General features: G+C 46.2%; 1 long non-coding RNA gene across 1 annotated transcript in view; it reads right to left on the reverse strand.

Annotated features, from left to right (window-relative positions):
• Positions 1 to 288: 288 nt before the first annotated feature.
• LOC141052573 (uncharacterized) overlaps positions 289 to 22,371 on the reverse strand; it is a 167,865-nt gene continuing 145,782 nt past the window's right edge. Inside the window, exons 2-3 of the long non-coding RNA XR_012220842.1 lie at positions 17,873 to 18,034; positions 289 to 879 (exon numbers count right to left, since the gene is read on the reverse strand). This is a non-coding gene — a long non-coding RNA (uncharacterized lncRNA). The remainder of the gene's footprint in view (positions 880 to 17,872; positions 18,035 to 22,371) is intronic.

The following is a 22,371-nucleotide window of genomic DNA, read 5'->3' on the forward strand; positions in this document are numbered from 1 at the left end:
TCGGCGGGGGCCATTCTTCCCACATTAGAATAAGATGATACACTGAATTAATTGGATTGAGCGCCTAACATCTATTGCATTATATTGTACGAGCATGCACCTGGCAGGCCACCAAAAATATGCTGGTGTAACATCTTTAATTGCTGATCACAGGTTAAGTGCCACACATGAAACTTTGAATAAATGAGAGGCCATCAAACAAATGTATTACAGTAATGATGCATAGCTGGAGTGAACAAAAATGATATTTTCCAACAATTCTTCATTCTTTCATATCAACATTTTGTTTTAATTTAACAATTTTCTATTTGACTGCAGAAACTTTGTATTGCTTTTCTTATTGATGCTTGTTGCCTCTGGTTGTGTAAAGATATAAAACAGCATTTAGTAAATGAAAAGTGAAACTGATTTATTCAATTTGCAAAACCTGTTCTATTTAATGAATTTTCAATATTTCCAAACACGGATGCAGACAAACTAAATCATTACAAAAGTCGGCATCAACCACTTTACTCTCCTAGATCACCAGTGAAGTAGACATTAACCTCATATCATACAGTATTTGAATTACAGTGGCAGAACGTTTTAATCTCAAAATTAATGTTTATAGAAAATTTGATATGGTTGTGTATTCACACATTTAGCAGTCATCTCCATGTTCAAGTCTTCGACAAAGCAGGGTTTGTAACCTTTTCAGCATGTTGCACTCCATGCTAGGGCTTATGGTGCCAACTTGGCCTCTGACATCATGTTTCCTCTGAAGCGCTGCCTGGATCTCAGCCAACAAACATTGTGACGTCACGAAGTGGCGATTCTAGAGAGAAATTCCTAATGAAAGGATACCCTGACCAGGTGTTGAGGGAAGCTTATAGTTATTGCCTGAAACAGAAAAGAGAGGCACTTTTGGTACCCTGGGACAGAACAATAACCAAAGCAATACATATTAGTCCAAACTCTACTTTTGACAACAGATCACCACTAGTCAGGGATATTGTGAACAAATATTGAGAAATACTTAAAATGAATGATGACATTCATGAGATTATAGGTACTTCCCTCCGATTACATATTGCAAGAGTCGGTTCATTGGGGACTGTGTGGTACAGTCATTTTACACCACCACTAACAAAAGCAAATACTGCGGCTGCATTTTTCTACACCCCAAACTATGAGTTGGCCATTCCCTGAGCTGACTGTCAAGCTGACAGCCAGCTCAGACAAGGTGCAGTGCGCTGGCTCCAAGTGAACAACTGTACTTGCATCATGTGATCATGCTGTTGATGTCACTCACCAGTAGGCAGAGGCGCGAAGAACATGGAACATGGTTATAACTCTAGAGTGCTTCAATGTATTCCACTGATCCTGAGAATTTTTTTTCATGACATATTTGCTTATTTACAGTGGCAAAATTTATTTGTGAAAAAATTGAAAATTTGGCGAAAATTTAGCAATTTTCAAACTTTTAATTTTTATGCCCTTAAACCAGAAAATTATGTCACACAAAATAGCTACTAAATAACTATACCTATTTACAGGCTTAGATTGAAGGCACTTCCATTTAAGAGAATATATCCTATAAAGCAATCAGGAAGCATATGCCAAATAAAACAAATATACTTTATTAATCACAAAAAAGATAAAACCCTTTATAAAATCATTTTTCAACAGAGATACATGTCACAAAAATGAACTGTTAGCAAGAAAAACATGCTCAAACTGCCTAAACAATCAATATAATTATACAGACAAGTGTTCCAAAAAAAGAATTACTAATATGTTGTAGAACCAAATCCATCTGTGGTTGCATATTAAAATTACATGGGTCACAGCAATCAGCATGCATATATGGTAGAAAATAGCGATACATCCATCTAAGAATATACTGTCAGATGTAAAAATGTAAAATCCCATAGAGCACAATGGCTCCATACAGATGGGTATATGCTTTTTAGTACCCTGTATATAGCAAATATACACTGCTCAAAAAAATAAAGGGAACACTAAAATGCCACATCCTAGATATCTCTGAATGAAATATTCCAGTTGCAAATTTTTATTCATTGCATAGTGCAATGCTGTGACGAACAGCCCACCGCCGTTCGTCCACTTACGGGCGACACTAACGGGAGTCCCGCTGCCACCAAAACGCGACGGACAGCGGACCCTGTGTCACCACTATGTCACAGTCCCACCACTGACACGGGTGTATCAGCGGACGGAGGGGCGTGACACAATGCCGGCACACGGCTATCACAGGCGCAGTGGGGCTTATCTTAGTTATCCCAACACTGGCACCATGTGACCAAAAATATCCAGCAAGCTAATCTCGCTCTACAATTTGCCGCAGGGGGAGTTTAATTTGGATGCCCCACCACTGCTATCAATCTTCCAAGTACTGCGGGGATTTATGTATATCCCACTTTCTCAGTTCCACTTTGGAACTCGCAGCTCTCCGGCGCCCCCCTTACCCTCAGGTCAGTCAGGGAACTGCACCTAGGATAATTAGTCGCCGGACGGGCTGCCTGTTGTGAACCGGCAATTAGGCTTCTGCAGTAAGGGAATTATCAATGCTGTGGCTGAAGCCCCTTACTCAGCAATATAAGACCCTTCTAGACTGCCAGCAAGCCGTAATAGCCGTACACAACGCGCTGCCACCAGTCACGGTTACTTAATTCACAGTGTTAAATTAAGAGGGTCCGTGGCAAACCCCTTGAATTAGTAGCGATTATCTATCAAAGGCGTATAGTTCGATTCTTAGAGCATGGAGACAGATCTAAATAATTTCATTTATTTTCCGAAAGAGGACAGTGATTACAGATAAAAGTTGCTATAAAATTGAGACATAAAATATGTACAGTACAGGTATAAAATAAAAGTGGAGAAAACAAAGAGATTACACTCACAGTTCCATATTGTTCCTTAGGCAGACCATGCGGCTAAGGTGGGTGGAGGCGGAGCTGCACTTCTCCGCTCATTGGGGTCCTTCTAGCACGACGACTTGAGCTGTTCTGAGCTGGTTTGCCCAGGAAATGCCTTATAGACTTTCCTATGTGACATCACAGAGAGGTGCATTCTGGGTTGATCCCACCTCTCTTATCCAAGTTATGTTTTGGCTACAAAACTTAGATTAGCTATAACTTTATGGGAGAAGCTGGTATGGACTCATCAGTGGTATCATGTTTCCCAGCGTAATGAGCCCATCAAGAAAACATCAAACATCTATGCGATATGACCGTCCATTTGGGCGCAAATCCTATCTCATGTTCTGGACAGGGTAGAACTTCGAAACATACGCGGTCTCGAAGCTGGGACCGCTCAGGTTGCAAAAATATGATTTTCATATCTCTAGGGTATTTGGTTCTTATGGTATAGTCTCTCATAGTTTTATTCGTTTCAAACAAAGAAGTTTTTCCCGCTCTGAAGAGGAGAGAAGGCAAATGGTGTGAGGAAGATGGTCTAGCTAATTAACATTCCTGCTCTTCCAGAGGAAGTGGCAGGGTTGATAAAACCTGGGGGGAAGGAATTCCTACTACTGAGAGTTTACAATGTCCTAGGATGGAGGATTTGTTAGCACATTGCAACAGAAAACATATCTTGCAGACATGGTACATCACACCTCCCCCCTTAAGAGGGCGCTAAGGAGGCATTACCTCTCGGTAATCGGCCATGCGCACCTCAGCGGGTTCGCCCCGGCGGGACAACCCATCGGCATTGCCGTTTTCACTGCCCTTCCTGTGTTTTACAGTAAAATCGTACTGTTGAAGGGCAAGGCTCCAGCGGAGCAATCTTCCATTGGTTCCCGACACGGTGTGCAACCAGCTCAGTGGGTTGTGGTCGGTTACCACCGTGAAGGCGCTCCCATACAGGTAGGGCTGCAAACGCTGCAGTGCCCACACCATGGCCAGACACTCCTTCTCGATGGTCGAGTATGCCACTTCCCTCGGCAAAAGTTTCCGGCTCAGGTACAACACGGGGTGCTCTTGGTCCCCCGAGTCGACCTGGCTAAGCACAGCACCGAGGCCAAACTCGCTGGCGTCGGTCTGTACCAGAAACGGGCGACTGCTGTCGACTGCTCTCAACACTGGAGAGTTGCACAGGGCTGCTTTCAAAGCTTGGAAAGCCACCTCACAGTCATCTGTCCAGTTGACTGTTTGGGGTAGCCTCTGCTTGGTGAGGTCAGTCAAGGGTTTGGCAAGGGCGCTATAGTCCTGTACGAACCGCCTATAGTACCCTGCAGTGCCCAAGAAGGACTTCACCTGTTTCTTGGTCCTGGGGGTGGGCCAGGACACGATTGCGTCCACTTTTTCTGGCTCCGGACTCATGGAACCCCCGCCTACCCGGTGCCCCAGGTAGTGGACCTCGCGCATGCCTATCTGGCACTTCCCCGGCTTGATGGTCAGGCCTGCCTGGTGAAGACGCTTGAGCACCTCCTGGAGGTGCTGAAGGTGTTCCTCCCAGGTGGAACTGAAGACGGCAATATCGTCTAAGTACGCCACGGCGTACTCCTCCAGTCCCCGAAGCAGGTGGTTGACCATCCGCTGGAAAGTGGCAGGGGCATTCTTCATGCCGAAGGGCATGACCGTGGACTCGTACAGTCCAAAGGGGGTGATAAAGGCGGATTTCTCCTGCGCCTCAGGGCTCAGGGGAATCTGCCAGTATCCCCGACTCAAATCCATGATGGATATGTAGTTGGCGTTTGTCAACCGCTCGAGCAGATCCTCGATGCGCGGCATTGGGTGGGCATCAGAGGTTGTGATGGCGTTGAGCCCCCTGTAGTCCACGCAGAACCGGGTGGTTCGATCCTTTTTAGGAACGAGGACTACAGGTGAAGCCCACGCACCTTTTGACCGTCGAATCACTCCCAGCCTTAACATCTCATCGACCTCTCGGCGCATGACTTGTTGCACCGTTTCAGAGATCCGATAAGGTGTTCGCCGTAATGGGGCATGATTCCCGGTGTCCACCTCATGAACCGCTAACTCCGTCCTCCCAGGACGGTTGGTGAACACGGGCCGGAAGAGTTCCAGGGTGGCCATCAACTGCAACCGCTGGGACACGGTGAGCGAACCACTTATCTCCATGTCCTCAATGGACCCATTGGCCTTGGCCTGGGCCAGCATGTCCAGGAGGGAATCTTCCTCCCCATCCTCTGGCAGATTGCAGACCGGTAGGACGCAAGCTTCACGTTCGTAGTGCGCCTTCAGCATGTTGACGTGAAAGGCCTTGCGCCTACCCCGAGCATGGTCAAGCGTGACCACGTAGGTGACCGGGTTGAGCTGTTGGTGGACGACGTACGGGCCTTCCCAGGCTGCCTGAAGCTTATCCGTTGGTACCGGGACCAACACCCACACCTTTTGACCCACCTGGTAGGTCCGCTCCCGGGCGTTCTGGTCGTACCAGCGCTTCTGGTCAGCCTGAGCCTGCGTCATGTTGTCATGCACCAACTGCGTCAAGGTCTGCATCTTGTCACGGAAGCGCATGACATAATCCACGATGGACACTTCTGTGGGGTTTGGCTCATCTTCCCAGGATTCTCTTATCAACCCAAGGGGTCCCCGGACTCGCCTGCCATACAGGAGCTCGAAGGGGGAGAACCCGGTCGAGGCCTGCGGAACTTCTCTGTAAGCGAACAGCAGGTGTGGGAGGTACCGCTCCCAGTCGCGCCCTTGGGTCTCAACCAGTATGCGGAGCATCTGTTTGAGGGTACCGTTGAAACGTTCACACAAACCATTAGTCTGTGGGTGATACGGACTCGATACCAGCTGCGTCACCTGCATTTTCTCACAGAGAGCCTCCATTAGGCGAGACATGAATTGGGGCCCTTGATCGGTAAGCATCTCCCTGGGAAATCCTACTCTTGAAAAGATGGTCACCAGTGCGTCAGCCACCTTATCTGCCCTGGTTGAAGACAGAGCTACTGCCTCTGGGTACCGGGTAGCGTAGTCTACCACGGTGAGAATGTATCGCTTTCCGGAGCTGCTGGGGACGGACAGCGGTCCTACAATGTCCACCGCGATTCTCTGGAAAGGCTCCTCTATCACCGGCAAAGGAATAAGGGGAGCCTTAAGAGCAGGCCCCGCCTTACCCACTTTTTTACAGGTGGCACAGGAGCGGCAGTAGTGTGTTACATCTGTCCCCATCTTGGGCCAATAGAAGTGTTGAGACAGCCGTGCCTTTGTTTTGCTGATCCCCAAGTGTCCAGCGAGTGGAATCTCATGGGCAATCCGCAACAACTCAGTTCTGAACTGATAGGGGATGACCAGCTGTCTTTCCCTCAACCACTCCTTTTTAGGATCTCCGGGTACTGTCTCCCGGTACAACCTTCCTCGTTCCCAGAACACCCTCTCCTTATCAGACTTGGAGGTGGGCGTCTCGGCGAGACCTCTCAATTTCTCCAGGCTGGCATCTGAGTGCAGAGCAGCCTGGAACTCCATGCTGGAGGCTGCCAGAAGTGACGTCAGGGTCCCCTCTTTACTGGGACCCTCTGGAACCGGCTCTGGGTTCACCTCTGGTTCAGTCTCTCCTGTAGCAGCAGAGGGTCCAGAAGACAGTGCGTTACCTGCGATCTGGGCACTCTGACTGCGTGTGACAGCTGCTATGTATGCTGTCTCCCTGGGGATTTCTTCAGACCCACCAGCTGGTGCTGCCCTGGGCTCTACCTCCCCATCCACCCCCAACACTTTAGGAGCAGTGCTACTTATGGGCCAGTTACCTTCCTCGGTGGCACTGGTCAGCTGCATGGCATTACCTTCCTCATGGTCCCCATGCACCTCCCCATCCTCTTGAGCACCGTTGCTTGCTCCTGTCAGGGGTTCCTCAGCCGTCTCACTCCGCAGAGTGACGGGGCTGAGCACCTCGGTACCTGTGGACACATCTACCGTTTCAAAGAAAGGGTTAACGGGTTCAGTCGGCACAGATACATCAACATCATCATTCCTAGGAAAAGAATGGTTATCAGTTTGCTTTGGTACATTCACATCAGCATCAGCATCGTACCTGGGGAAAGAATGGTTGTTAGTTGCATCATTACTCATCAAGGCATTAGCAGGTAACACATTCAGTTTCCCATCATCAACATCATCAGGGTTAACGTTACCCTTATTATCAGTTTGGGGAAGGGTGTCAGGGACATAGTATGCAACCATCCTCCCCAAGTCAGTCCCCAATAAAACATCAGTGGGCAGGTTTTCAGACACTCCCACCTCCCTCAACCCGCTCCCGGCACCCCAGTCAAGAAAAACTCGTGCCACTGGCAAGGGACAACGGGTGCCTCCAATCCCGGTGACAGTCAGGGTTTTCCCCTCAACAAACTCTTCAGGGGCCGCCAGTCCAGGACGGATGAGGGTTCGTTCAGCCCCGGTGTCCTTGAGGCCTGTAGCAAGACGGGCCCCCACCTGAACAGGTTGAACGTTGTCGTCAGCCCTCCCAACCACACCTCCCACCAAAAGAACAGAGGCGTTGGGCCCGGGGGCCTTGGCTGGGGGGTTCTTCGGCCTATTCGGACAGGTGTAAAAGAAGTGACCAGGCCGCTGGCAGTGGTGACACAGGCGACTGTCAGTAGCCGGCCTGCTGTTGGCAACAGGGACTGGGCCTCCGGAGGGACGGCTAGCTGGGGCATTGGGGTTGGTTGCTGGCTTACCCCCTTTCCAGCTGGTGGCGACTGGCCTCCGCGTCTCGGGCTTCCGGTTGGCCTCGTGGTTGTCGGCGATCTGCGCCGCTTTGTCCGCGTTCGTTGGTTCGCGGTCCAGGATGAACTGTCGGACCTCAGCTGGGCAGAGATGCAGGAACTGGTCTTTGATCATCAGGTCCCGTAGCTGCTCAAAGGTTTCAACGGACAGTCCATGGATCCACTGGTCAAAGTGGGTCCTGAGTCCTTGCACCACATCACTGTAGCTATCGTGTGGGCCACGTTGGAGGTGTCGGAACTTCTTTCGGTATACCTCAGGTGTCAGCCGGTATTTGGCGATCAGCGCCTGCTTTATGGCGTCACAGTCGTCATCGGCTTCTGGCGGAAGAGAAGCAAATGCCTCCAGGGCTTTGCCATTTAGCCCTGGGGTCAAGTACCTTGCCCATTGGTCTCTAGGCAGCTGGTACTGTCTGCAGGCTTTCTCAAAGGCTCTCAGAAATGTGTCCAAGTCCCCATCCTTTTCCATCACGGGAAAATGCTCTGGCCGGGGTTTAGGAGTCTGGACGCTGCTGGGCTCACTGCTTCGGGCTGTGGGGGCATTCCCACCCCGCTGGAGTACCTCCAGTTCATGGGCCCTCTGCGCCTCCCTCTCGGCTCGCTGCTCTGCTCTCTCAGCCTCCGCTCGGCGCTCAGCTCTCTCAGCCTGGGCTTGACGCTCGGCTTGGGCCTCCTGCCGATATTGCTGGATCAGCCTCACCTGCCCATCACTGTCTTCGGCGGGGAGTGCGTCCAAGGCCATTTGCAGATAGGGGTCCACCCCGTCCTGGTTGAATGTGGGGCCAGCGCTCAGGAGTGGAGCCTCTGCTGCAGCCCCATTGCCACTTGGGCCAACTTCTGCGCTCGCTGGATTCTGGTCGTTGTCCAGCTGCACTAGAGCCGCGATCATTTGAGCTCTGTTTTTGCTCGTGGCGTCAAGGCCTTGGTACGTGCATAACCCAGCAAGAACTTCCTTTGTCTGCCGGTTGTACCAAGGTTCTCCTTTTGCCGCCATGGTTGCCAAATAAAAGATAGAAAAAGAAAAACGAAGAAACGGGAGGGGGATACTTGCAAGTACACACTAATGTCTCAGGACTAGTAACCACTGAGTCTGTTCTCCAAAACCTATGATGCAGGATTCCCGCAGGAACCGTGCAGGTTTTTAGTGAGAGGAATGATTGCTCAAACCAAATCACTAATGCTCTAGGATTATCCCACCGCGCTGCCACCAATATGTGACGAACAGCCCACCGCCGTTCGTCCACTTACGGGCGACACTAACGGGAGTCCCGCTGCCACCAAAACGTGACGGACAGCGGACCCTGTGTCACCACTATGTCACAGTCCCACCACTGACACGGGTGTATCAGCGGACGGAGGGGCGTGACACAATGCCGGCACACGGCTATCACAGGCGCAGTGGGGCTTATCTTAGTTATCCCAACACTGGCACCATGTGACCAAAAATATCCAGCAAGCTAATCTCGCTCTACAATTTGCCGCAGGGGGAGTTTAATTTGGATGCCCCACCACTGCTATCAATCTTCCAAGTACTGCGGGGATTTATGTATATCCCACTTTCTCAGTTCCACTTTGGAACTCGCAGCTCTCCGGCGCCCCCCTTACCCTCAGGTCAGTCAGGGAACTGCACCTAGGATAATTAGTCGCCGGACGGGCTGCCTGTTGTGAACCGGCAATTAGGCTTCTGCAGTAAGGGAATTATCAATGCTGTGGCTGAAGCCCCTTACTCAGCAATATAAGACCCTTCTAGACTGCCAGCAAGCCGTAATAGCCGTACACAACGCGCTGCCACCAGTCACGGTTACTTAATTCACAGTGTTAAATTAAGAGGGTCCATGGCAAACCCCTTGAATTAGTAGCGATTATCTATCAAAGGCGTATAGTTCGATTCTTAGAGCATGGAGACAGATCTAAATAATTTCATTTATTTTCCGAAAGAGGACAGTGATTACAGATAAAAGTTGCTATAAAATTGAGACATAAAATATGTACAGTACAGGTATAAAATAAAAGTGGAGAAAACAAAGAGATTACACTCACAGTTCCATATTGTTCCTTAGGCAGACCATGCGGCTAAGGTGGGTGGAGGCGGAGCTGCACTTCTCCGCTCATTGGGGTCCTTCTAGCATGACGACTTGAGCTGTTCTGAGCTGGTTTGCCCAGGAAATGCCTTATAGACTTTCCTATGTGACATCACAGAGAGGTGCATTCTGGGTTGATCCCACCTCTCTTATCCAAGTTATGTTTTGGCTACAAAACTTAGATTAGCTATAACTTTATGGGAGAAGCTGGTATGGACTCATCAGTGGTATCATGTTTCCCAGCGTAATGAGCCCATCAAGAAAACATCAAACATCTATGCGATATGACCGTCCATTTGGGCGCAAATCCTATCTCATGTTCTGGACAGGGTAGAACTTCGAAACATACGCGGTCTCGAAGCTGGGACCGCTCAGGTTACAAAAATATGATTTTCATATCTCTAGGGTATTTGGTTCTTATGGTATAGTCTCTCATAGTTTTATTCGTTTCAAACAAAGAAGTTTTTCCCGCTCTGAAGAGGAGAGAAGGCAAATGGTGTGAGGAAGATGGTCTAGCTAATTAACATTCCTGCTCTTCCAGAGGAAGTGGCAGGGTTGATAAAACCTGGGGGGAAGGAATTCCTACTACTGAGAGTTTACAATGTCCTAGGATGGAGGATTTGTTAGCACATTGCAACAGAAAACATATCTTGCAGACATGGTACATCACAAATGCGTTCAGAATAAAACATAACAATTATCCATGTTAATCAAAATGAATATCCCATGGAGGTCTGGATTTGGAAAGATACTCAAAATCAAAGTGGAAAATCAAATTACAGGCTGATCCAAGTTCATTGGAAATGTCTCATGACAAGGAAAAGATGCTCAGTGTTGTGTGTGGCCTCCACGTGCCTGTATGACCTCCATACTGTACAATGCCTGGGTATCTTCCTGATGAGGCAGTGGATGGTCTCCTGAGGGATCTCCTCCCAGACTTGGACTAAAGCATCCACCAACTCCTGGACAGTCTATGGTGCAATGTGACATTGGTGGATGGAGCGAGACATGATGTCCCAGATGTGCTCAATCGGATTCAGGTCTGGGGAACAGGCCAGCCAGTCCATAGCTTCAATGCCTTCATCTTGCAGGAACTGCTGACACACTACAGCCAAAAGAGGTCTGGCATTGTCCTGCATTAGGAGGAACCCAGGGCCAACCGCACCAGAATATGGTCTCAAAAGGGGTCTGAGGATCTCATCTCAGTACCTAATGGCAGTCAGACTATCTCTGGCGAGCACATGGAGGGCTGTGCGTCCCTCCAAAGAAATGCCACTCCACCCCATTACTGACCCACTGCCAAACCGGTCATGCTGAAGGATGTTGCAGGCAGCAGATCGCTCTCCATGGTGTCTCCAGACTCTGTCACATCTGTCACATGTGCTCAGTGTGAACCTGCTTTCATCTGTGAAGAGCACAGGGCGCCAGTGGCGAATTTGCCAATCCTGGTGTTCTGCGGCAAATGCCAAGCCTCCTCCATGGTGTTGGGCTGTGAGCATAACCCTCATCTGTGTATGTTGGGCCCTCAGACCATCCTCATGGAGTTGGTTTCTAACCGTTTGTGCAGAAACATGCATATTTGTGGCCTGCTGGAGGTCATTTTGCAGGGCTCTGGCAGTGCTCCTCCTGTTCCTCCTTGCACAAAGGCTGAGGTAGCGGTCCTGCTGCTGGGTTGTTGCCATCCTATGGCCCCTCCATGTCTCCTGGTAGCGCCTCCAGCCTCTGGACACTATGCTGACAGACACAGCAAACCTTCTTGCATTGATGTGCGATCCTGGATAAGCTGCACTACCTGAGCCACTTGTGTGGGTTGTAGAGTCCGTTTCATGCTACCACGAGTGTGACAGCACAACAAACATTCAAAAGTGACCAAAACAACAGCCAGAAAGCATTGGTACTGAGATGTGGTCTGTGGTCCCCACCTGCAGAACCACTCCTTTATTGAGGGTGTCCTGATAATTGCCAATAATTTCCATCTGTTGTCTATTCCATTTGCACAACAGCATGTGAAATTGATTGTCAATCAGTGTTGCTTCCTAAGTGAACAGTTTGATTTCACAGAAGTTTGATTTATTTGGAGTTATATTATGTTTAAGTGTTCACTTTATTTTTTTGAGCAGTGTACTATAATAGCCTAATACTGTATATCCAAGGAAAATGAGACTGCACACTCATGTAATCAAAAAGCCTCAATGGCCAAACCTTCAATAGGTTAATAGATATATTTGTAAAGTACCTAAACATGCTATATATAAATCAAGTGAAAGTTCATATAATAAAGCACAATGGTACAAAAAAACCATCAAAGAATATCAGAAGGATATATTAAATCACATACAATGCAATGAGCAAATTAAGTGTGCAGGTATATTTAGAAGTAAAGTTGAGCGAAACAGGTCGGTCAGATTCAAAAGTCGCCGACTTTCGCCAAAGTCGGGTTTCATGAAACGAAACCCGACCACAGAGTGAAGTTGGCCATGCGGTCGGCGACCCAAGCGTCAAAGTCGGGTTTCGCCGAATGCTTGCACGTGACTTTTTTCAGTCAATGAGAGAAACGGAGCGTAGCATAGCGGGAGCGTAGCTGGAGTGGGAGTGGGAGAGGGAGAGGGAGAGAGAGAAGAGAGAGAGAAGAGAGAGAGAGAGATTTTGCTGCCTCTGGGGTTAAAATTCATGTCAGATGTGTTTACAGTCCTCCACTCACTGCCGACTTTTCTCCCCATTGACTTGCATTGGGTTTCGTGTTTCACGACTTTTCCCTATAGTCGGCCGATTTCTTTCGACCCGACTTTTGAGAAAGTCGGGTTTCATGAAACCCGGCTCGACCCTAAAAAAGGCAAAGTCACTCATCTCTATTTAGAAGCTGAATGGCTTCAACTCTCTATAGGTTATTAAATAGAGTATGTATAGATGGCACGATAGTCAAACCTTCAATAGGCTGTTAGATAAAAAACAAAAAAAATTCCAAAAACTTAAATTTCAATGAATAAAAAGCTTTAAATATGCAGATAAGGTAAGGCACAGTGGCCTAGCCTGCAATAGGCTGTTTTATTCATTGAAATTCCTAAAATATATAAAGAAAACAGGATTGATATGCATGTATGTATTCCAAAGATGGATAAACTGTCCACAGTGCGGTAGGTTTAGTGAGGCATATTACCTTGGAAAACAGCGCTGAGCCCGATGCGCATTTCGTATACTTGCTTCTTCTTGGGGGGTTTAGCAGTTTACCTGTCATCTGTTGCAGATGCAGCTGGTTGCTGTGACGAGATGGAAGAAGACGCTGATGGAATGGGTGACCGGGCAGCAGACAGCCTTGCGACCCGTGGCCTTAACTCGGGGAGCAGTGGAAAGGAAGACTGTTACCGGAGAGAAAGGCACAGTGACTGCCACGGTATCTGAGAAAACCTTGCTAGGCCCCTTTGAACTCCCGCCAGCCCTGAAACCCGGTAAGCTGTTAAAATACATAGTCAGGGATCAGATGGAAGATATAAAGGGCAAACTGGCTTACCCACTGCTGCCTGTACCGACATCACAGATGGTCATGATGGGATCTGTGGAACAGGCCCGGGAGGGAGAGGCCAAAAGGGGGTCCCCAATGAAGAGGAGGTGTGTTGGCAACGGATAATGAAGCTGGAGGCAGAGGAACAAGAACGGGAGGCCTGGCAGCAAGAGATGAAGGAGCGGAGCGTTGCCACTAAAGCCAGGGTCTGTAAAATCAGACCCGCCGACCGGTGCCCAAGGAGACAGGGGACTGTAATCTCCTTTGACCATAAAAAGGGATGGAGGTTCATTCGGGAGCCCGGAATGGAAAAAGACCTGTTTATGTCCCGCCGCGATGTGGAGTCGCATTTCCTGAAAGGGCACCCATACCAGGACCTGCACCCAGGAGACCAAGTGTCATTCACCAGGCATAAGGGCGAGAAAGGGTGATATGCCCTTTTCGTCCATAAGTGCAGAGACACAGAGGCTTCAAATCAGGAAGTTGAATCAGCCCTTGTATCAATCACTGAACAGTCCAGGAGGACTCAAGGTACCCAAACACCAGGAGTGGGACTAGCTATATGTGAGTCACCAGTAGTGACACCCACTCAGGAACTTCCCCAGTCAGGAGGTAATGGACCCTAGGACCAACCATGGAGAATAAAATAAATGAAAGAAAAGTAACTGTTTGTAAACAGTTATAATACCTGGTTAGGTGTTCTTAGTTATGGTATGTTTTACCTCTGTTTAAAAGAATTGCGAGATCATGAACAATGTATGTGGGTTGCCCTCCCAGGGCTGTGGGGTACTCGGTACCAGGCCAGTGTCGGAGGGATGTTTCACAGCAGCGGAGACCCGGTCCGTGGCCCTGGGTACCCAAATAATAGGGGAAGTCTGAATGGTGGAATGTATTAAATGAATAGTTCGTGACGCCACCTGTGGTGTTCGGCAAGTGAGATGTTAAGCCAACGCTGCATGCAGATCCTCTGGGACTGATGGTATGGTGCAGCAAAGATGTGAAAGCTCCCCACAGGTGAAGCTGTAGTCCCAGGGCAGTGTAGATGTGGTTGGCATGGGGATGTAGCAGTGCCGGAAGGGTAGGAAGCAGACACAGGCACAGCAGGGTGCAATTTCTGTACCTTTACTTGATAAATGCAGTCCAAGGTACTGATTACAGATGGTACCAGAGCAGGCTAGCCTGGAAGCAGCTCAGGATTCTCTCTCAGCATATGGGCTGTGCAGTCTCCTTCCCTAGCGCTTATTTGAGTGAAGTATTCCTAGTACTGAGTAACACTGAAGTTCCTCCTAATTCTCTTCTACTAGCACTCCTCGTATGGCAGACAGCTGTAGCCGCTATTCCTCTCTTGGCTCACTCCGTGCTGTTGTGCCTCCAAGTCTTAGATGGGGGTAGGGCATTTACAGCCTCCTACTCCTCTGGTGTCTGTTGCAGAACCATTAGTATCCGTACAACCGTGGAGACCAGGCTCCAGTTCATGCGCTCTCACTGGGAGGGAGCTCTCTCTTTCCTCAGCTCAACCTCCAGCTTCTCTTCACAAGTCTACACACGTGGCCCTCCTCACACTAACTGACCACTCCTTCCTCTTTGCCCTCAGAGAGCACTCCTCCCTTCAATTCCGGTTCAGAGTCCCCCCTGCTGGCCTGGAATGGAACTGTGTTGCATGTATAGGTTAACTGCGAGAGAGACCCTTCACTGCTTCCAAGCCTTGCATTACCCTCCTTGGAGGAAGGCAAAGCCACTGTGGCGGCCATACTCCTGGGGGCGCCACATATGATCCAAACTTTTGCTGTTAAAAGTTAGCACTTCTTAATGTGCTCCCTTTTGGTTTTAGATAAAACCTTAAAATGTTTATAGCACTCTAATTATTGCACTGCTGGACCAAAGAATTGTAACCGTCTGGTGTGGCCGAAGAAGTGGACCAACCTGGAGACCGACTACGCCTTGTAGCCACACCCAAGGCCTATGTTGGGGGTTTGAGACGGGTCCCACCCATCTTGTACTCAAGAACAATGAAAATTACCTTGATTCAGGACGTTGCTGGACCTTGTTGAAACTTGTAGAACTTAATGTTTATTTGTACTTAAATGAAAAAAGTTTTAATTGTACATTAAAGTGAATGTTTTACCTGGAGTAAATGCTAAAAAGTTATATTTAAAGTAATTTTGGATCTTCTATATAGTGTTTGTTATGCAACATTAAAGATAAAGTGCCTCCCATAAAGGGAAGATGAGTTCAGTTGTTTTACCTGTTGTAATGCGTTCCAGAAAATTTTCATGTTTCTCTCTAACACCTGTTTTACCTTGTTCCAACCCGCAGACGTGCTGTGTTTAACAGGAGGGTATGTGGCACTCCTGAGGGTCCAGTCACCACAGAGGTACTGCACCTCATCCAGAGGTGTGGTATCCCTCTCTCAGGTAAGAAGGGAGCACTACCCAGGACTCTAACACTCACACTCAATACACACCAGTTCAGTCAGGGCATCTGGGTGTACCCTTAGGGAGGATGGTCTCATCCCAGGCTGGCTAGGAAAGGGTGTTAGGGAATGAGTGGGGAAGAAAGGAAAAAGGGGAGGAGCTTAATGGAGTGACAGCTGGTTGGAGGAGTTAGTGCTGAGGCAAGAAGATTGTTCTAGAAAGAGTCAGTCAGTCAGAGGGGAATGAGAGAAGGAGTGAAAGCTGACAGAGTCTGAGGAGAATTAGTGAGGAGACAGAGAAGGAGTGCAGTAGGAAGAACTGGAGAGAGAGAGTTGTGAGGGGAGTCTAATGGAAGCTCCCGGGAGGACAGAAGGGGTCCTTGGTGCACGGGAAGTGCGGAGGCCACCCGTTGGGCTCGTATCCAGAAGTGGAGAGACCAGGTCGCAGTGGGAGAGCCGGCCTCTAAGACTAGTGGAGGACTACAAGATTCAGCTAGAAAGCTGGTGGCTGGGGTAGCTGTACGTACCTCAGCCACAACCACATTCATTCACCAAAAAGGCAGCTATATAGGAGCAAGGGGACTCAGAGGATGTCACCCGACAAGGTTCGCAGCTGCTGACTTGGGACACTGTTTGAGAATGTGCTGGGCAGTAGAGCGAAAACCAGCGCAGTGAGACGGCCAGGAGGGAAGCACACAGAAGGGAGTCCTGGAAAGGTGTATCCCAATCTATCTGGGAGTTTGCTGGACCCCTCACCTGGAGGACATGGCACTAAGCGGGTATCTGTGCACAAGTGAAGTAAAACATTGGAAACTGCACCCTGCTGTGTCATCTGAGTCATTCACGTCTCACCTGCCCTGCACCGCACTCACCATAACAGCCACTATCATAGCTTTTAACATCCTAACTGCCCTGGGACACAGCCCTTCCCCTTGGAAAGCTTAACCATCTTTGCTGCCGTAACACAGTCCCAGAGAATCTGCATTGCAGCGTCGGCTACCCTTGCCAAATACCATGGGTGACGGCATAAACTATTTCCTCTGCAAACTATCCTATCATCATTTATTAATTTTACTGTTAGCCCAGGGCCATGGACCAGGTCACTGCTGCCGTGACATTCCCTTTTAAGAACCATCCAGCCGGTACCGAGTACCCCACGCCCTGTGGGGTGCTCCATTAGGCCCACATAAATCAATGAACATGGAAACGTAGCATAACATATTACTGAAAAATAGAAATCCAGCTCAACGATGTAGTGAAAAAATTCTTTTTTTACTTCACTTTAAAAAGTTTCCAATAGAGTAACTTTTTAAAGTGAATAAAAAGAAGAATTTTTTCACTACGTCGTTGAGCTGGATTTCTATATTTCGATTGTTCTACGCTCTGACACAACAGCTCTGAAAAATCAAGATGGCCACTACGGTGAGCTGAACTATTTGCTTCTACTTGATAATATATTACTGTCTTGGATGTGCAGGTTATTGTATGCTGGATCCTATAAGTTTGTCCCTTTTGAGTTGGAAAAAGTGTGAGCCCTTACAATATTTGGACATGCCACACATTTGCCGCAAGGTTTGCAACCCAAATTGCGTTTAAAACTAGATTGAAAAGAAGTAGGGTAATTTGTATAATGGCTTTTTACAAGTTGATCACTTAAATTCTTGCACCTCTTGAATGTAATACTTGGTTTGGTCCCAATGTATTGTGATAAGATTGGATCACTTTGTAATATCGACCAGGATTTCTCAAAGTATAAATACATCAAGTCAGACTGTCCTTGATTTATGTGGGCATAAAAATTCGACAGCTTAAAGTCCATGAAAACGTCTTAGGTATACAAGCTGCAAAGGAAACTTATGACATTTCACAACTCAAAACAATTCCAAAACATTTCAAGTTATATCACAACTGCAATGACTCTCTTTTGAAAGTATTTGGATTGATATGATTACATATAATGAAAGGTGTGGTAAAATATTTACCCCCTTAGCTAGGTTGGAGGCCAAATGGATTTGGACCCTAGGAACTGTCTCCCCGGGTGGCCGGAATAAAAATTGGAATTTTGCATCATTTTTGCAAATCACTACTAATGTTTTTGTCAAATAGTTATATTATACATTTTATTAAATATATTTTATTTGCTTTTATTAATATATTATTATTGATTTTAGATTATAATTCCATGTGTGACTTACCATCTTGATGACCTTCTTTTTGTGTCCTCATTGCTATCTCTGATCCCAGTCTTCATCTGTGACAGCTGTTATCCCATCCCAGGATGTGCACTTTGAAGGATTTCTCTTCTTTAGTGAACTTGGGCTACCCATATGGAATTCATCAGTATTTGGACTCTTATTCTGTAAAACAATATATTATGTTATATTTTTATTATAATTTTTTCAATTTTTATTTTTTATTCTTCTATATATTATTCTTTATATAATCATATCTGGTGTTTTTGCCCATTTTTTAAATAATACTACATTATCCTTATTTATATATATTACCATTTATTGTTAAAGTATTTTGTAGTATTCATTCTCTTTATGTTTATTATTTATTATTATTTATATTATGTTTCTTCTTTTATCGTTTAGATTTACTATTTTATTTATTATTTGCATAGTTTTTATTAAACTATTATAATTTACATTTATTTGTATTATTATTTTTTATATTTTTTTCATATATTTTTCCATTTAATTTTATTATTTTTTTCTTTATTTCTAATTTTTTAAATCAAATATATATTCTTCTCTATTGTCCTTTCTCCTTTTCCTTTCTTCTTTTTTAGTTTTTCCTTAGAGAATGCAAAATACACCATTTACCACCTTTTATATTATATTCCTTCTATTATTTATGCCCACAAATATCTAATTTGGCCTGCGAGTCCTCTATTTTGATTTTTGTCCCTTAGATGGTGATTTCCGCTTATTTTATATATTCCCCTTAATTATATACATTAATCATTATTTATTCTTTTTCCTTATTTCTCTTTATTTCTATATATAGATATCCCCTTATTGCGCCAGATTCTTAGACACCGCAAGCAGTTTATCTCCATACGCTTTCTAGTGCCATGCCATTGCTCATGATGTGAATCTCATGTCACGTGCATGCGCCCCCTATGTCCCGGCTCCATGGTGTCCTGCATCCTGTGTCCTTGGTTATGCCAGGTACTTTGACCCCGTGCGTCCGTTCATGTGATGCGGGCCCTTGGATTTCCGAGTCCTCCTGGTGACTCATGTGCCGTACAAGCTCCGGACTCCATTATCAGTGTCACACCACCATTATATATAAACCATGTATTCTACACAGCTGACACCCCCTGACGAAGGAAGTAAATCCGAAACGTGCGTCGGGGAGTGCGCTGTGCCAGTAACCTGACATTCTTTAAAGGTATACACTATGGATATCGATCCCATCTTAGCCCTTTTTTCACTGAGTCACTTTATGTTTTCTACTTGCACTATGATACGTTAAAAACTCTCTTCTCCCATATTTATCGGATTTGGCACACATTACACTTATATGTGTAATTATAAATTTATTTATCTTTAAAATGTATTTTTTCACCCCCTGCTTATGAACTATTGGCATTGATAATTTAATATTTATTATAGTTTATTCACTTCTGATTTATTTGGGATCCTTATACCTTGATCATACACAGATTATTGATTGATTTTTACGTAATTAGGACAGTCCCATATATATATATATATATATATATATATATACAGAAAAATAAACTGCCAGCACCTCCTAGTGTGGACACGTGCAAGCTGCAAAAACTGCACAATATAGAGAAAAAGAATACAGCAGCACATGTACATGAATCTAGGCCATGTGAAAACACAGAAAAACATTAAAACCATTCAATTTAGATAATAATCCTCAAAAACATTTTTTTTCAAAACTTTTTTTAAACTTACAGTAAGATGAAAATGAAGGTTCTTAGTGCACAAATTGGCCAATTCATGTAAGCCCATCAACCACAGCAAGGTGACCTCCCCCTGATGGGTCCCTGCTCTACCATACATAAGCCACTTCTGGGCCACCAGCCTACAATTTTGGACAAACATGTCACTACCGGCTAAGCCTACAATTTATGGGCAGGTAGAGCTGATTGCAGCCACCTGCAAGGCCAATGGGAGGGGTGCAAGATCAGACTGGAGGCAGCTAGCATCCAGCAACTAAATAGACAGAAAAAAAAACTGACCAGCACCTCCTAGTGTGGACACGTGCAAGCTGCAAAAACTGCACAATATAGAGAAAAAGAATGCAGCAGCACATGTACATGAATCTAGGCCATGTGAAAACACAGAAAAATATTAGAACAATTCAATTTAGATAATAATCCTCAAAAATATTTTTTTCAAACAATTTTTTGAACTTACAACAGTATGATGAAAATGAAGGTTCTTAGTGCACAAATTGGCCAATTCATGCAAGCCCATCAACCACGGCAAAGTGACCTCCCCCTGATGGGTGCCTGCTCTACCGTACATAAGCCATTTCTGGGCCACCAGCCTACAATTTTGGACAAACATGTCACTACCGGGCTAAGCCTACAATTTATGGGCAGGTAGAGCTGATTGCGGCCACCTGCAAAGCCAATGGGAGGGGTCCAAGATCAGACTGGATAGATAAGAATAACACGTCACTCCTTGTTTTTTTAGGTGCTCAGATAAGGGTTACCACTCCCTTATAATGAATACGAAAAATAATCTGGCACTCAAATGATTGCTACAGCAAGGGAATTTTTTATTTCTCACAATCCAAAATATAACGTTTCGGTCTGTTCAGCGACCTTCATCAGACTGGAATAAGCAAACAAAATAGAATAAAGTCAATACATGACCTATATCCATGGAATATACAAGAACAAAACCATATGAATATAAATAAGCAGTATACAATTATGGCTGTATATGTAAATATCGTGAAAAAATGCACTAAAAAATAAATAAACAAAAAATAGATCCATCACATGATGTTAACATAGACCCTTATAGAGAAAGAAAGCGTCCCAGAAAGCGTCTTACCAGTGAAGAATCATGTGAAGAAAACCCTGTAAACGGAGCGCTGTGTGGTAGCGGTATAAGCCGGTGAGAAATGCGCCCTGCAATAATGGTGCCGGGGACGCTCTCAAATAGCGGTATACCCGGAAGTGCGAAACCGGAAGACTCGTGCACAATGTTAGTAAGACGCTGTGTGAAAGCGCCGATGGAAAAACCGGAAGTGCGTCACTGGGACCTCTCTGAAAGGGAGTGTTCAGTGGAATACACTGGTGAAACGCAAACAGGAAGAAGGTAGTGCAGGAGGCAGTCCAGGAATCTCAATGAAAGATGACTCATCGCTGGAAAATGTGTAAACAGAGAGACAAAGGATATCAAGACGGGACCTAGGAAATATCAAAATGAATCACATTAAATGAAGACATATTACAAGGAAATATTGTTTTGATCTGTCTAAAAGTAAAACAATAAGAGCCAAAGATAATTACCTTACAAGCGGCAAATAAACTGCCATATTAATATAGCAACGTATTACAGCGATTGCAGACCAAGTCATAACAAATAATCATTTGTACACAAAGTTGTTACACATATATCTCCAAAGTCAAAGTTAGTTCAGAATAGACCTGTGACATCATATTCTCTATTTAGTCCCATAGGTTCAAGAAACGTAACTGTGCTACTGTATGTCTTGTAGTGTTAAAATGATATGGTACCAGAAGGTGATTTCGTTTACAATGTATATCCGATTTATGGTTTGATATCTGATCTTTGATTGCCTGGGTAGTCTCCCCTACATAGATTTTGCCACAAGGGCATTTTATGGCATATATAACAGATTTGGACTCACAGGTGTGGAAACCCTGAATCGGGATATCTAATCCTGTGAGTGGATGGGAAACTTTTGGACCTTTAAGAATGTTTGCGCATTGAGCGCATTGAGGGCATGGGAACGTGCCCCTTCGTTGAGTTTGAAGGAAAGTTTGTCTAGGAACTATAAGAGTGGAACCAATATCAGCCCTAATAATCTTATTCCTCAAGTTACTCAGTCGAGACTACCCAGTTACATTTCTAGTAAAAAAGCTTCAACTAAGAGAAGCATATTGGATTCATTACTTACAGAGTCTTGAACCTATGGGACTAAATAGAGAATATGATGTCACAGGTCTATTCTGAACTAACTTTGACTTTGAAGATATATGTGTAACAACTAGTGTTGAGCATTCCGATACCGCAAGTATCGGGTATCGGCCGATACTTGCTGTATCGGAATTCTGATACCGACTTCCGATATTTTTTCAATATCGGAATTCGGCATCGGAATCGGAAGTTCAGTTGATTGACGGCCTGACGTCATCATGATGCGCGGTGTGTGCGCATCATGATGCGCCGTCATTTCGGGCCTTCCGGGGGTCTCTGCCGGCCTGCCGGGGGGCTGTGCCGGCCTGCCGGGGGGCTGTGTGGCCTGCCCGGGGTCTGTACCGGCCTGCCGGGGGGCTGTGCCGGCCTGCCGGTGGTCTGTGCACCCTGTGGGGGTCTGTACCGGCCTGCCGGGGGGCTGTGCCGGCCTGCCGGGGGGCTGTGCTGATGTCCGGGGGTCTGTGCAAGCATCGTCCGATGGGACTACAAGTCCCATCGGGCGATGCCTGCTACCATGACAGTGATTGACACAT

Source organism: Dendrobates tinctorius, unplaced genomic scaffold (assembly GCF_039654945.1).
Source record: "Dendrobates tinctorius isolate UK_male_01 unplaced genomic scaffold, ASM3965494v1 ptg000162l, whole genome shotgun sequence".
In the NCBI taxonomy this organism is placed as follows: Eukaryota; Metazoa; Chordata; class Amphibia; order Anura; family Dendrobatidae; genus Dendrobates; species Dendrobates tinctorius.